The sequence below is a fragment of the Carassius auratus genome, unplaced genomic scaffold (assembly GCF_003368295.1).
Source record: "Carassius auratus strain Wakin unplaced genomic scaffold, ASM336829v1 scaf_tig00217103, whole genome shotgun sequence".
NCBI classification, from domain to species: domain Eukaryota; kingdom Metazoa; phylum Chordata; class Actinopteri; order Cypriniformes; family Cyprinidae; genus Carassius; species Carassius auratus.
This window is the reverse complement of record NW_020528895.1, coordinates 389,303-402,162: the sequence shown is the minus strand read 5'-3', so window position 1 is coordinate 402,162 and position 12,860 is coordinate 389,303. Positions and strand designations below refer to the sequence as shown.

Below are 12,860 nucleotides of genomic sequence, written 5' to 3'. Positions count from 1 at the left end.
TAAGTAACAAAAGTAATTAATTTATGGTCCATATTGTTATTTTTTATTGTATTTTTCCTGTATTTATATAGTACTTGGGTTTATGCATACACATACTCGGTCACAACTGTTCTATGACATTAATTTTCTTTTTTTCTTTTTGCTTTTAACATTGTAAAGCAGTCACATACTACTTTTGGCCTTCATAAACTATGTTTTTACATAAATGGAAGGAGACACATTATAACTCTAAACTCAGTTCTGTATTTCAGATGCCGTCACATCGTTAAACATCGTCTGCAGAGAGAAACTGCCACTAATTCAAAAGAACATACACATAATGATGTACGTAAACGCATCATAAAAGGAATTATGAAATACAGAATTTTACTATAACTTGGTCTTCATTACATATGTTTGCTGCTTTGTTTTACTTAAGTATTTATTTATGTTCAATGTCATTATGTTACAATTTCACATGTCAAGACAAAATAAACTACTTAATTACCACGGCATGTTGTGGTTTTTATGTACAGCCTTATTAAGGAAGTCTGGGCATCTCTGCTTTAGACTGCTGCCCCCGCGACCCGGCCCCAGATAAGCCAAAGAAGATGGATGAATATTGTAATACAAGGCAGATAGAGGGATATAAAATAATATATATACTATATTACACTATAATATTACTCAGATTTCACTGCTGGTTATATATGCTCTATATAATTGTGTATGTGACAAATAAAAGAATCTTGAATACACATAATATTAATAATACAAATATGTCTAATCTTAATATTTAAATCACACTAATCTTAATAAACTAAAACCATTAGAAAGGTTATTTATAACACCATTAAGGTGCTATATAGCATATATCTGTAATGGAAAGCATGATTCTTTATGGATCCCTTTAGAAAGAGTTCTATGTAGCACCAAAAAAAGGGTTCTGCTATTGATACAAGCACAAAAAAACTTTTTTGGTAGTGTTTAGAGCCATGTTTCTTAACCCTCAAATATCCTTCGTATAGCAGCCTTTAATTGGACCTTCTCGGATAAATTTGGGCACGAAGGTCACAGACGTGATCATAATTTCTAGTTTAAATAAATGTCATCACTACATTTGATAATATACAAATATATCAATTGGTTAATTTGTTGTAATTTCTTTGGTGCATTCCAAAAAATATTCATTGAACTGACAAAATGTATGTAGGCATGTAAGGTGTGTTGCTGCAATCAATTTATTTTAGCTACATTTAGATTAACAAATGTAGTTTACTTATTTTCAACTTTTTATTTTTAAATATAGCTCAAATAAATAGTTTGCAACCACTCACTCATCTTTTTTGGTGCCGTCCAAAACTAAACTTTTGCGACTTTGGTGACATCTAGTGACATATGATGGCACTGAAATCTAAAATTATCATAAATATCTGTAGGAAGCAATGACTGGATATAGGCTAAAATCTATAAACAATTGTTGTAATGAACTGAACCTCCTAAGGTTTAACATTTATTTTATCCAAAATGTTATCCAAAAATTATGCCTTTGTTCTGTTGGACAAAAAACAAGATATTTTGAAGAATGTTGGTAATCACACAGTTGACGTTAGCCATTGACTTCCATATTATTTTTGTTGTAGTATTAAATTTTGAGCAGATGTTCATTTTGGGTGAAATATCCCTTTAAAAGTCACATGATGTGAACTGTACTTCATTATAATATAATAATGCAACTACTTAGATTTAAAACCATACAATTGGTATAATTATACTGAAAAAATATTAATCTTAATTACTATTATTATTACTATATTTTAGAAAACACAGATGGACAACAAGCTGCAGAGATCCCTCACCAGAATGAGACACAACCACAAACAAATGAGCCAACAGAACACATTGTTTTGGAAAAGCAAACACTTACTGAAAATATAGATGAACATCACTCCATACAAAATACAAATGAATTGGATTTAACATCAAAAAGCATGGACAGTGATTTCGTGTCAGTGTCCTCATACTCTGAAAATGAGGACAAAAGGGAACGTGAAAAGGAACAGGAACAGAACCAAAATAATGAAGAGTGGAGGGCCACAACACCAGGTCCAAAAAAATTCAGTTTAGAAATAAAATGGGAAAACTGGAAAAAAATAAAGCCACTGCCTGGTTCAAACCAACTCCAGAGACCATGGACAGATATGCTTTATAAAGAATTTAGTCAAGTCAATCCTTGTTGTGTTTTGTGCTTTAAGTATCAACACGTAAAAAATGCCAAAACAGTCGGAAACGAGCCCTGCCTTTTTTCAAAGCACGTGCCACTTGCACCTTTAAAGACTGTTCAGCAGTCTATACTTTCACAATAAACCCCCCCCCAACAAAATCAAAAAAGAAAATAACTGTCTTTGTTGCTCGCAATGGAAACATAACACACAAAAACGATCACCAACAATTCAGACAAGCCAAATATACACGAAGGGGGAAAATTGCAAAGGCCCTCACACAAGGTGTGAGCACTTACTATTATGAAGCCGTAAGAAAATCCACACCAGAAGAGATTTTGGCAGGTAACATCTCACAGTCCTTGACTAAAGATGTGTTAAGGGTAATTTCTAGCGAACTGAAAAAAAGCACCAGGCTACATGATGACATAATCCTGGAGCTTATGCTTACACAAAAAATAATAAAGGAATGTGCTACATCTGATTGTCCTGAGACTGCTGGCTACTTACAACATTTGCAGGTGGACCCATTTGCTGTACATTTGTACACACTATGTGGTTTACAAATTTTGGCCCAGCATCTTAAAAAAAAAAAACCAGTAACACTTCACCTGGATGCCACAGGTAGCGTTATCTCCCGCATTACCAGTCAGCCCAAAAGAGTGCTCTACTATGCACTTGTACTGCCAGGAATGGGCAAAAACATGCCGCCACTACCAGTTAGTGAGCTTGTATCAAATCAGCACTCAATTCCAACCTTGACATACTGGCTGATGGAAACATTAAGGGCTCTTGGTCAAATAACATCATGCCATGTCCATCAAGTGGAGACGGACTTCAGTTGGGGACTAATTTCAAGTGTCCTTCTGCCATTCAACAAAGAAAGCATTTTGCTGTATTTACAACGAGCCCACCGCATTGTTTTGAACAAGGCAAACAGTGGTGATCTTCAATTTACAGTCTTACATCTTTGCTCTTCACATATTGTTAAGGCAGTGTGTCAGGCATTTTCAAGAAAGACTGACAACAAGGCTTTAAAGGAGTATGCCACCTACTGCTTTGCCTTGTTGTTAAACAGCACACATCTAGAAGAGGCAACAGCTGTATTTGAAGATATGGCTGTTCTTTTCACATCAGAAGAGGAGACCGACGTGGTGAATGCAGCCAAAACTGCCCTGGATCTAAAAATAATGAAGAGCACAATTAACCTTTATGAGGCACAAACGATACCAGAGGCAACAGAAACAGATGAAAATGTAACTTCAGTGTGTGGCAGATCACCGTTTACATCACTGTTCACTGCAGTTTTGAACAGAGCCAAGAGCCTCCACTTCAGTAGCAAGACAGGGGGAAAAAATACCTTTTTCTGTCCAGAGCTCATCGACTTCCTCATGAACAACTACATGAGTATCTTCCCGCTGTGGAGTGGAGTTCTTCTTGGGGATCTTAGCCGGTTTTCTGAAATCAGCACAGCTACAGTCAGCCAACAATCCAAAACAAGGGAAAGTAACTGTCATGTGGAACAGTGGTTTTGGATTGTTAAACACAGCATCCTTAAAAAGAAGAAGTACCTGCGTCCTGCTGACTTCATACAGAACATGTATGGATCTCTCCAAGGCAGATACAAAGAACACATAATTAACAACAATCTGTTACTGCCTTACCGTGATCCAGAACCTAAAGAAAAGTTCTTCAGCCAGAAAGAAGAATGGGCACAGAAAACATCAAGAAAGGACAAGGACAGACATAAAACAAAATACTTTGACCCACCTGAAGTACTGCCACAGCCATCACAAAGTCCAGAAGTTACACAGATCAGCACCAATACCATCCAGATGATTCCAGACACAGCAATGGACCTGTCAAAAACAAGACACAAACCCGAACCAGAGTACAATACTGAGCCAGATAACACAGAACATACTGCTGAAGACACAACAGAAGAGGTAGTAGATCATATTAATATACATTTATACAAATAATTTCAATGCAATTTCACATTTCTTACAATAAAATGATTACTTGCAGATTCAGTACCTTTGGAGCAAAAACGATTGTGAAGTGGTGGTTGCTGTTGTACCATCAGCAGCAAAAAAGGCTAGGTACACCCTCCATCACTCAGAGTTCAAAACTCTGCAACCTCACAAGTGGCTCATGGGAGAGGCAAGAATATTCATGAGCTATTAGCATTTCAAACTTGCATGATATAAATTGCCAAAGCACACCAGTAATATTGTTACCTTTTTGTGTAATAGGCATGTTTTGTGTATTTCTTATTTAAATGTGCTTTTTCATTAAGGTAATAGAATGTTACTTGCAAACCTTATTAAATAAAATGGGAAAAGATGGTAGCATTTACCTCATGAATCATTTTTCTGCTGGTGTGATTATGTCTATAAACCGAGATGATGTGTGTCAGCGGAGTCTGCGAAAGGTATTTCTATTGTTGTACATTGAAGATATGAAACCATGTTTAAAAATATTTAATAATGTTACAATATCTACATTTCAGGTGGACTATGGAAAATATCAAGCACTTATCAGTTTCATAAATGTACATGGAAACCACTGGAAGTTTTTGGTGAAAGCTTTCAAAATAGTCCTTCTTCATAGTTATGTGATCAAAGCTGAACTGTAGGTTTAAATAGTGTTTTTTTTTCTTCTAGTATCTACATGCATCTTCCAGTAAAGTTTTCCTTATAGATCCACAAGGAATTGATGAGAAGGAGGACTCTAAGCAAGCTGCAGTCAGATTTCGGTAAAAACAAAACTGCTAAAATAAAAGCATTATGGCCAGATCTGGTTACTCTTAATTACTTTAACTGTATTACCCCTAACTGTCATATATTTATTTGTCATACAAGTCAATACTTCAAAATGAGGTTCGTTCGCCATAGCAAAAAAGAGTGGATGGACATTAAGTGGAGAGCGGCCACAATTACGCACACAAGGCAGCAGGATTCACATAGCTGTGGAGTACTTGTCATGCAGGTATTTTCTGCTCAAATGGTAAGCATTAAAGTTGAGACACTAAATATAATTATTTCCTTCATTTCACTACAACTATTGTTCAAAAAGGGCAAAGGAGGTTGTCTCTAGTTTCCCAAAAGTTCCATCCCAGTTGGACATCAATACTTCTGTGACCAATATGGAGGCACTACGTAGGAAGATGGCTGAGGAAATCCTGACAGCCTCAGGTGCCTGAAATGAAGAGGAACAATATGACATCACACTCTTATTGTCTTCTATATCTCTGTTACTATATTGATATCTATGCACTTGTTAGTGTTCAGAAAGGATGCCTGTTGTGGTTTATGCGCTTTGACACAACCCCTTGGAGGTGGTCCAACAACTGACTGGGTAAGTACTTAAAAAAAAAAATCATAAAACAAATATCTTTCTATCTATCTATCTATCTATCTATATGTGTGTGTGTTTTTAGATTGAATGTCACGTATGCAAACGCTGGATCCATGTGGTATGCCTTAACATGACTCCTGCTGTGTTTGAGAATGTGAAACATAGGAACTGGGCTTGTCATCTGTGTAATTAATTATGTTAGAACAAACATTTTTTCATTATCATTTCTTATTATTTAAATGCTTTGCATAGAAAAAAAAAAACAATACCCATTTGGTTACATTCTTTTCCACTTGTAAATACTAAAAAAAGATTAAAAGTGGTTTGTGTCTAAATCTTTTCTCTGTATTGACATCTATACATACTCTGTATTTGAAATTATTCTGCAAGCTACATTAGGATTTAAGTAAATTATTTTAAGTTATTCTAATAAAGCGTTTCTTTATTTTGTTGTTCATGTATTTTTGTAGATAACTGGTATATGAATAGTTTGCCAGTTCTTATGTAAATGAAAAACTCTACGTATACAGGTTGCTCCACATTATGAAGCAAGTCAGATTTCTCATGAAATATGTTGAGGAACAAAGATCTTTGAAACAGTGCTATGTGACTGAATGCAGATTATCAAACTGATCTTTGAGTGTTTTACAAGACACAAGAACACAGGGTTAAGGAAGGTATCTGTACAAAAAATATATACATGAGATTATTAAAAAGGACACTGTTTGACAACTGTAACTTGCTTATTAATGTGATACAATCCGTTTAAGGTTTTGCATTTACCTAAGAAGACCTGGCAAACAATTTAGCAAACATGTCTGAGATTGATAGCAGATATCTAACATGTATAACAAACACAACAGGTTATTTGATAAAAGACAAATCTGATTAGATATTTTAATTAAATCCTATTGATATCACTTGCATAATAATTTGTAACTCAGTGTATGCCCACACTGCGTAAATTGCTGTGATATCCCAGGATCACAAAGTTAGCACCATTTCAGACATCAGTCCACTCCAGCAGCCTCCATTTTAGGATTTTTTTAATAATTGAAAATAATTGTAATCAAATATTTATAAGGTTTGAAATGTATTTGGCGAAAGACACTGGACAGATATGTGATCCGTTATCTCCTGAAGACAAAATGGAAAACCCACAGGCCTGCTAACATTTTCACAATGCGCTATTGGGAGGTAGTAAATAATTAACTAAGGACTCGTGTAACGTTAGCCACCAGAGATAATGAAAGCAGATGCACTTTTATATTTGGACACATTTTGCAAGTTGAGCAATTTGCATGGAGACCGTGTTTAAATATGAGCTCAGTTTATAGGTTCACCACGCAGTCAGGTTATAATTATTCTATTATTTAACGTCCTCCAGACAGCATTTTAGGTTTCGTCAGGGACTAAGGACGTCTCTTATTTAGATATTCAACCGTAGCAAGTCCAATGCACTAACTAATATATTAAGTAAACCCAACACACGTCAATATTAATATCAGTTCACACGCAGACTTTTTAACGTTAGTTGTAGTGGGTGACAGACCAACAGGCTATGTATTAAACAAGCTAAGCTAGGTTAGTTAACCTTATAAGCGCTAATAGACAATACATGGGATATCATCCTTTTTTGTCAATTATTCATTTATGAATGATTCAGCATCATATGTATTAAAGAGAAATAATCACTTCATTCGAGGTTTTAAGTGGAAAAATAGCCTCGACAGCCTACTTACACAACTACTGAAGCACTCTGTTCTCTCCCACCAAACCAACGGACTCGTGTGTAATGACCATAGGTAAAGCGGGAAAGCAGGCAGTGAACCAAACATCTGTGAGGCAAGGGAGGGAGGAGTCAAAACGGTTCTAACCTTAAAACGTGTTTTTTTTTTTAATATGCTGTTTTACTACTATTTACAATACGCAAGTTGATTTGTAATGGTAATTGACAGTTTTAAGGGGGACATACTATACAGAACATATAAATTAGATTTACGGTTTAATTACCATCTATGATTTAACTACAAATTGTCTTCACATTTTATTATAAATTACCTTAATCTACAGGAACCATATTGGATAACCTGCTGTTATCAGTTAAATTATCATGTCTGCTATGACCGTTATTGCCTGGCTACTTCAGTAGGCCTATTGATGTTTTCCTTCAAAAGCGCTACTGCGGAGGGAAAGGAAGATTCCTATGGATAACCCTAAATATCTGTATCAACCACTGATATAATATAGATAGATCAGTGGTATCAACACATTTGAATGGCTATGCACATTGTTGGTTTTGACATTTCATCAGAATATTAACATTCTCTAGTTTCCAGGTCTGAAAATAGTGATGTGTGACATTGTATTAATCTATGTTAAATAAAACATTTAATTTTTGTTTCTGTTTTGTTAATGAGGTGTTTGTGGACAAACTGATTTAACATTTGTGTAGAAGACAACATAACACTGCTTTTTATTTTTAAGTTAAAAGGTGAAATTACACCAGAGGCGCTCCACTGCACCTGGAGGGCCACTGTCCTTCAGATTTTTGTTCCAATCCCAATTAAACACACCTGAATCAGATAATTATGCATGTAAACTGCCTGGCATGGGTGTTGAGGTGTGTTGGAGCTAAACTATGCAGGAGAGTGGCCTTTCAGGACAGAGTCTGGACACCCCTTAATTAGATCCATCATTAGAGTAACAAAAGCTGCATTTTGTTTAGTGTGTTGTTATTCAGTAATCCTATGACTTGCAGCTACATATTGTCAATTCATAGGATTCTATCCTTGATCAGTTACTAAACTGAACAACAACAAAAAAAGTATTACAGTCTTCTAAAGCAAAACTACATTAATAAGAGTGAAATGAAAGTTTGTTTTATGGATACTAATTTGTATTAATGTGGAGGCCTATAATTGCTAATGTGTATACATACAGAACTTCAGCTATAAATGAATCCTCAAAAAAGAAGTTAATAAATTCATACCTTTGAGCGGTGTTAGAATAGAAGGAATGTGGCATTTAATTACACTTCTTAATCATATATCATTTCATTAAACAGTAGCCTGTATAAGGTTTAGAAAAATGCTTAGCCTACCATTATCTTCTGGTGCTGCATATGGTTTTGCAGAGAGCATTGTAGTCAATTAACATCAGATGTTTTAAGCAATGCAATTAAAATGACACCAAGCTCAGATTCCTCCTCCAATGAAGTTAGAGCTTGTTGTGCAACATCACCAGTGATTGGTGTATTACAGATTAAAAACGGACATCCATGAGTTACACCTAAAGTCTGTTTGATCACAATTATAAATATGAGATTATTGCTAACCATATTGTATTGTATTTTTACAGTGACCAAAATTATTAAAAGAGGGGCGTTTTGATTAAAATAATGCTAAGCTACATAATTGTAAATAATTTAAAATAATTACATCGTTCCGTAGCCTATTCCACTAATTCCTGAATTAACTTGTTTGTGACCAGAACAAATCCTTATTTTTAATTTTTACTTTCTTACTTTAAAGAAAACAAAATGTATTGTATCACTACCCCTAATGCAAAACATGGGTCTAAAATTAAACATATTCATTTCCTACTTAATTTCATAATTCTCTTGGCTTTGTTTTTTTCTTGTCTTTGTGTGTGTGTGTGTGTGTGTGTGTGTGTGTGTGTGTGTGTGTGAAAAATCAGAAATTTCAGCATTTAGTAGTAGCCTACCTGATCAATAAATTCCATGATTATTCAAAATATATGTTTTCAGTGAACATAATTTAATAATTTACAAAGGTTTTAAAACACATGATTAAAGTTTAAACACATGGGTCAAAAACGACCTATTCATGCAAGTGTGTCAATTTAGATAATATTTACTATTTAACACTTGAAATAGTATATGCATATTTGCCACTTTTTCAAACATAGGCCTATACATATCACTGAGAACCGTTAGTACGGAAATGGAACTGGTAGCCTCGGCCCCGGAGAGCCACAGTCCTGCAATGTTTTGCTTCTTGCTCCAAGTTGTGAATAATCGTTCATAATAATATGATAACAACTAGGCAACACTTCTTCCACTAACGTTATACTGTCTGATAATGATGTTGATAATAATCATCATCATCATCATAATAATAATAATAATCATAATAAGGCCTATCTCCATTCGAAAAAGCGCACCTGAATTTAATACACCCTCATCATTGCTGCCTCTATATAGCGCCTTCCCCAAGGTAATTCTAACCGCTCTCTTTCCCGTGCAACCTAGCAGCTATAAAGTTAACAACCAGAAGTTTTCGCATTGTTGTGGATGATATACTTCTCACCTGTAGCGGATGATGAGGAATCGTTTTTTTTTTTTCATTTAGAGGTAATTGGTGATCATTTCATCAAAACCTTCCAAAGGTTTCCATATACATTCGGGAAACTGAAGTTTCCTAAGTTCAGCTGAAATGTTTCCCAAACATGATGCCAACTGAATAATGATTGAGAAGGTAAATGCTGCTTTGGCAGAATTAAAATAATTATTGTTGCTTCATTTGAACTAAGCCTAATGGAGGTTGTAAGAGGTCTTTTTGCCGGCTATGCAACAGCGACCACTTCACACTCCTTTTTGGACCAAAGGTAGGGCTATCTGAACTTCTAGTAATCATTTTATTGTAAGAAATGTGAAATTGCATTGAAATTATTTGTATAAATGTATATTAATATGATCTACTACCTCTTCTGTTGTGTCTTCAGCAGTATGTTCTGTGTTATCTGGCTCAGTATTGTACTCTGGTTCGGGTTTGTGTTTTGTTTTTGACAGGTCCATTGCTGTGTCTGGAATCATCTGGATGGTATTGGTGCTGATCTGTGTAACTTCTGGACTTTGTGATGGCTGTGGCAGTACTTCAGGTGGGTCAAAGTATTTTGTTTTATGTCTGTCCTTGTCCTTTCTTGATGTTTTCTGTGCCCATTCTTCTTTCTGGCTGAAGAACTTTTCTTTAGGTTCTGGATCACGGTAAGGCAGTAACAGATTGTTGTTAATTATGTGTTCTTTGTATCTGCCTTGGAGAGATCCATACATGTTCTGTATGAAGTCAGCAGGACGCAGGTACTTCTTCTTTTTAGGATGCTGTGTTTAACAATCCAAAACCACTGTTCCACATGACAGTTACTTTCCCTTGTTTTGGATTGTTGGCTGACTGTAGCTGTGCTGATTTCAGAAAACCGGCTAAGATCCCCAAGAAGAACTCCACTCCACAGCGGGAAGATACTCATGTAGTTGTTCATGAGGAAGTCGATGAGCTCTGAACAGAAAAAGGTATTTTTTCCCCCTGTCTTGCTACTGAAGTGGAGGCTCTTGGCTCTGTTCAAAACTGCAGTGAACAGTGATGTAAATGGTGATCTGCCACACACTGAAGTTACATTTTCATCTGTTTCTGTTGCCTCTGGTATCGTTTGTGCCTCATAAAGGTTAATTGTGCTCTTCATTATTTTTAGATCCAGGGCAGTTTTGGCTGCATTCACCACGTCGGTCTCCTCTTCTGATGTGAAAAGAACAGCCATATCTTCAAATACAGCTGTTGCCTCTTCTAGATGTGTGCTGTTTAACAACAAGGCAAAGCAGTAGGTGGCATACTCCTTTAAAGCCTTGTTGTCAGTCTTTCTTGAAAATGCCTGACACACTGCCTTAACAATATGTGAAGAGCAAAGATGTAAGACTGTAAATTGAAGATCACCACTGTTTGCCTTGTTCAAAACAATGCGGTGGGCTCGTTGTAAATACAGCAAAATGCTTTCTTTGTTGAATGCCAGAAGGACACTTGAAATTAGTCCCCAACTGAAGTCCGTCTCCACTTGATGGACATGGCATGATGTTATTTGACCAAGAGCCCTTAATGTTTCCATCAGCCTGGTATTGGTGCTGATGTGTTTCTGGACTTGTGATGGCTGTGGCAGGTCTTTAGGTGGGTCAAAGTATTAGGTCTTATGTTTGTCCTGTTTTCTTGCCCAAGCCCATTCTTCTTTCTGGCTTTTCTTTAGGTTCTGGATCACGGTAAGGCAGTAACAGATTGTGGTTAAATGTTTAATATGCCTCGGTGGGATCCATACATATTCTGTATGAAGTCAACAGGACGCAGGTCCCCCCTTTTTTTTCTTCTTTTTTTTTTACAAAAAGGTTACTCCGTTTAAAAATCCAAAACCACTGCTTTTTTTTTTTTTTTTTTTTTGTTACAGGTGTGGAGGCTGGTGATCTTTTCCAAAACTGCAGTAATTGTTGATGTAATGGTGATCAGCTTGATGTACCTGGCATGATTGTCATTTGGACAAGGGTCAAAGTGTGAACCACCTCAGGAAGGGATGGGGGTTTTATTGTTATTAGCATTGATGTCAACACGAGCCAACAGCCACATTTTAATTGGTGGACATGAATTTGATTTTAAATAAGAATCATTTGGAATTTTTTTTTTTTTTTTATTGAATGAACTTTTATCAAAATACTATTTTTAAATCTAATTTTAATGAGTTTGAGTATCGTTTTTATTAAGCTGAACTGACCGCATTTTAATGTTGTAACATGCATTTTTAACTTAAGCACATTATGTAGCCTAGTGCTCTTTGCCAAGTCATCTGAAATGAGGACATAAAAAAAAAAAACTTAAACATCCCAATTCCTGGAAGCACAAGAGCATAGTAGAGCACTCTCTTGAGTTACTGTGAATTTGGGAAACCATACTATTGGCTGCAATCTATGCAAACTGTGACTGTTGGTTTTTATGTGTTTGGGGTTGTGATTAATTGATTACATGCCCAGCAAATGGGACTCAGTGGATGGATTTGTGAGGGACCATAATTTCATTTTTATTGAATTTTAAATCCCTTTACATTTCACTTTCCACCTAATCCACCAAAATCACCTTCAATCTCATTTAATTTTAAATCCTCCTATCACAGGCCAGGAGTGCGTTTCCCAAAAGCAGGTAGCTAGGTTACATTCTGCTCAGTTGGTAACAATGGAACTTGCCAGCATTGTTACTTTTGGGAAACTCACCCCAGAATGCCCTGTGAAATCTTCTTTCGGTTCCTCCTTCCTAATCCAGACTTGATTTATTGAGATTTTTATTTATTTTTTACATCATTTTAAATGAGTACTGTAACATTTTATTTTAATTTATTTGTCTTATCTGCTTTAATGTTTTTCCTATTGAGTGGTAATTACTGAATGACTGATTTTAGAGTTTTTATTTTAGTCCCTTGCTTTTATTGTGATTCTTATCTGTTGCGATCTAAAGCACTTTGAATTAAAAT

At 35.7% G+C, this 12,860-nt stretch overlaps 2 long non-coding RNA genes across 5 annotated transcripts; both read right to left on the bottom strand.

Moving 5' to 3' along the window:
• Nucleotides 1-2,266: 2,266 nt before the first annotated feature.
• Nucleotides 2,267-4,568, bottom strand: LOC113100019 (uncharacterized). Of its 3 annotated transcripts, none has more exons than XR_003289551.1 (4): nt 4,239-4,568; nt 3,562-4,060; nt 3,257-3,382; nt 2,267-3,067 (listed from the first exon to the last, which is right to left on the bottom strand). It is a non-coding gene; the product is annotated as an uncharacterized LOC113100019 (long non-coding RNA). The 3 variants fall into 3 exon arrangements; XR_003289550.1 differs by lacking the exon at nt 2,267-3,067 and having other exon boundaries at nt 3,079-3,382; nt 3,562-3,659; nt 3,972-4,060; XR_003289549.1 differs by lacking the exon at nt 2,267-3,067 and having other exon boundaries at nt 3,079-3,382.
• Nucleotides 4,569-5,275: 707 nt separating this feature from the next.
• Nucleotides 5,276-8,926, bottom strand: LOC113100020 (uncharacterized). Of its 2 annotated transcripts, none has more exons than XR_003289552.1 (3): nt 8,665-8,926; nt 7,304-7,399; nt 5,276-5,402 (listed from the first exon to the last, which is right to left on the bottom strand). It is a non-coding gene; the product is annotated as an uncharacterized LOC113100020 (long non-coding RNA). The 2 variants fall into 2 exon arrangements; XR_003289553.1 differs by lacking the exon at nt 8,665-8,926 and adding an exon at nt 8,554-8,648.
• Between the last annotated feature and the right edge of the window lie 3,934 nt (nt 8,927-12,860).